Source organism: Austrofundulus limnaeus, unplaced genomic scaffold, assembly GCF_001266775.1.
Source record: "Austrofundulus limnaeus strain Quisiro unplaced genomic scaffold, Austrofundulus_limnaeus-1.0 Scaffold1, whole genome shotgun sequence".
NCBI lineage: Eukaryota > Metazoa > Chordata > Actinopteri > Cyprinodontiformes > Rivulidae > Austrofundulus > Austrofundulus limnaeus.
Genome location: NW_013952403.1, coordinates 9,624,959 through 9,628,668, shown reverse-complemented (window position 1 = coordinate 9,628,668; position 3,710 = coordinate 9,624,959). Strand labels below are relative to the sequence as shown.

The following is a 3,710-nucleotide window of genomic DNA, read 5'->3' as shown; positions in this document are numbered from 1 at the left end:
TATATATATAATGCAGTAATACAGTACAATATTATATGTAAAATGTTTCCAGTAGATTATTGTGCTTACAAGTTAACCTAGTGCGAAATGTTTATAGCACCTTTTTAGATGTAACGTACATGAACAGATTTGACTCACTATTTTGTCTCTCATCCTTAATTAATGCATAACATATACTTATTGATTTATAAAGTGTTTACTGATGAATTAATATCCATACACTATTTCCAAGCCAACGATAAGGGGAGCATTATTGTAAACCTATTAGTTTAACGTACAACTTAGTGTTTTTGTATAATATTCAAGTCTGCAGTATTATTTAAAAAAAGGTAAAACTGTATAAGGAAATCGTGAAACTAATAAACTTCAAGTTTTAAGTGTAATTGTTAGGATTTTGTGTTTTCCGTTTTCTTTTGATTGATCTTTGTGTACCTCTGCATCATCTTGTAGCTGATTATATATTATACACCAAATAAAGCTCTTTAAAAATCACTCTATTGGTACTAAAATTCCATTTTCTGAGTCAAATTCTTTTTTCTTTGGTGTTTTATATTCATTTGAAAAAAACAAAACAAAACAGGGACCAGTTGTATAATATAAAACATAAAATAAGCTTGCAGGCTGTAGGAGATTGGGGTGGGTGAATGATCTAAAGCAGTTCTTCAACAGGTTTGACCCCCCCCTCCCCACCACCCCTTTCTGTCAGCCCCTCCACCACCAACAAACTTCTCGGATCAGAAATTCACACCTAGCAGCTCCCCACCATCCTCCACACCTCACCCCACTCACTCAGGACTTAACACCTCGCAGCTCTCAGCCACTACCCCCTCCGTTTTAAGGACTCCAGGCATCAGTCTCCCTCCCCCACCTCCATCCTGTCCCTTTCAGCTCTCCAGGTAAGAAATGAGCTGTGAAAGATCAAGGTGTGTAAAGCTACGAGTCCAGACGGTATCAGCTCCAGGCTCCTGAGGTGCTGCGCAGATGAACTGTGTGGCATCATGGGTACTATGTTCAACATGAGCCTGAAGCTGGGGAAAGTACCACAACGCTGGAAGACTGTGGTACCAGTACCAAACACCAAACACCCAAAGGACCTCAGCAGCCACAGCACGGTCGCTCTGACATCTCATCTGATGAAGATCCTGGAGAGGCTGGTCCTCAACCATCTTTGCCCCCTGGATCCGCTGCAGTTTGGCTACCAGCCTGGTATCAGGGTGGATGATGCCATCACCTACCTCCAGCACTGAGCTCTGGCACACCTGGAGCAGCCTGGAAGCACTGTGAGGATCATGTTCTTTGATTTCTCCAGTGCTTTCAACACCATCCAGCCTGGACTCCTGAGGGACAAGCTGGAGCTGTCTGGAGTGGACCACCACATGTCTCAGTGGATCCTGGACTACCTCACAGATCACCCACAATATGTGAGGACACAGGGCTGCGTATCGGACACACTGGTCTGCAGTACGGGGGCTCCTCAGGGAACAGTGCTTGCACCATTTCTCTTCAACACCCCGGGCTGCCACCTACAGAAGTTCTCTGATGACTCTGCCATAGTCGGCCTCATCACAGGTGAGGATGACTCAGATTACAGACAGTGGACTCAGGACTTTGTGGACTGGTGCCAGCGGAACCACCTCCTCCTCAACGCTGCTAAAACAAGGAGTTGGTGGTGGATTCCCGCAGGCGCAGTCCCACCCAACTGACACCAGTGAATGTCCAGGGAGTGAACATTGAGATAGTAGACTCTTATAAGTACCTGGGTGTTCACCTGAACAATAAACTGGACTGGACTCACAACATGGACACTCTTTACAGGAAGGGTCAGAGCAGACTCTACCTGCTGAGGTCGAGTGCATGGGGCACTCCTGAAGACCTTTTTTGACTCTGTGGTGGCATCAGCCATCTTCTACGGGYTGGTTAGCTGGAGCAGCAGCTTATTGACAGCTGAGAGGAAGCAGCTGGATAAGCTCATCAAGCAGGCCAGCTCTGTGCTGGGATGCCCCTCGACCCAGTGCAGGTGGTGGGAGACAGAAGAACTCTGGGTAAAATAACATCTATGACAGAAAACTCCTCCCACCCAGTGCATGGAACTGTAGCTGATCTGCAGAGCTTCTTCAGTGACAGACTGCTGCATCCTAAATGCACAAAGGAGCGTTACCGCAGATCATTTCTCCCATCAGCTGTTAGACTTTATAACCATGACCACTCGCAACAATCATGATAAGCACCCATGTTTGTGTTTTCACATCAAACAACTCTACCCCGCAATCATTACACAAATAATAACCAATGATAATAATAATTGTTCACAGTTTTTAATTTTTGCTGTACTGGACTTAATGACTGAGTCTGAAACAATTTGCACACCCCAGAGTTCGACTCAGTTTGCACAAGTCTGTCATGACTGTTATTTCCTGTAATTGTGTATCTTTCTGCACAGTAGCTTGCTTTTACTTTCATTTATTATCTAACTTCATCTTGATAGTCCGGTACGGTAATTCTTATTCTTATTTTTATTTTACTCTATGTTTATTTTTTCTGTTACTATCTTTAATTCTATTATTTTTGCTACAATTGATATTGTCACATAGCAACATACTGTTTTGTGGATTGATGTATGTACCTGCTGCTGCTACTACACCTGAATTTCCCCACGTGGGACAATTAAGGCTGTTTCTTTTCTATTCTATTCTATTCTATTCTATTCTATTCTATTCTATTCTATTCTATTCTATTCTATTCTATTCTATTCTATATTTATGACAGGTTGCTGGTAACAAAGTAACTAAAAATATCTATTTAAAATGTTTGTTATGTCTCCACTCAGCATAGATCAGAGTTAAAAATCTTAATTAACAACAACAATGAACACAATTCAGCTGAAAAAACTTGTGTAACTTGTTAAAGAAAAACTTTCATGAAGTCTGAAGATCTATGGATTGAAACCACTTTAAAAAGTCTGCTTCACTGAAGCAAAACATATATTAAAAAAGACTTTAGCAAAGTTCATTACAGAAAACGGGAAGATTTTTGAGCACGCTGTTTACATCATTTCTACTTTCACTGACACCCAGCCTGGTAAGTTTCAAACACACATTATAATTTAGCTGACTTACTTGAGAAGACAGAAAACATCACTTTCCTCTGGATCTTGTGGAGGCTGAGAAGACAGACCCTGACTGAAGGAGACAGAGAGGCTGGCTGCTGCTGATCTGGAGGACAGCAGGAGCTGCTCCCATAATAAGCTCTCTTTCCTTCAGCGACAGCTTGACAGGCGCTGCAGCGAGGACACGTGAGCACAGCAAAACATGGATCTGCATCTCTCTCTCTCTCTGCTACTCTTCATGATGCACAGGAGCAGATTAGACACAAACAGGAGACAAACAAGTCTTTAAAAATGCAGTCTGCACACTCTCTCTTGTTGCTTTGTTTATTTCCTCCAATGTGTGGTTTGTGGTCTCTGTGTTTGAGTGTGCATATTTAAAAATGTTTATCTTGCTCTCACTTGATCCCTTTGCTGTGAGCACAAGATCCTATGTGCACGAGCTCGGAGAAAGTAGGTCAGTGTGTCAAAGTGTGAGCATGTGTGAGAGAGGGAGCTCTTCAAAGAGCACCTCACATCATAAAAATGGGATTTATCTCTGTTCCACGTGAGATTACAGTCTCGATGGGTATATTGTGATTAGAAGTCATTAAAACAAAACAAAACA

The 3,710-nt window shown here is 42.4% G+C and overlaps 1 protein-coding gene across 1 annotated transcript in view; it reads right to left on the bottom strand.

The window, feature by feature from the left end:
• Positions 1–3,438, bottom strand: part of fbxl3l (F-box and leucine-rich repeat protein 3, like) — a 9,761-nt gene extending 6,323 nt beyond the window's left edge. The window contains exon 1 of the mRNA XM_014008814.1: positions 3,117–3,438. The gene's annotated coding sequence lies outside the window, so the exon portion shown is untranslated. The remainder of the gene's footprint in view (positions 1–3,116) is intronic.
• Between the last annotated feature and the right edge of the window lie 272 nt (positions 3,439–3,710).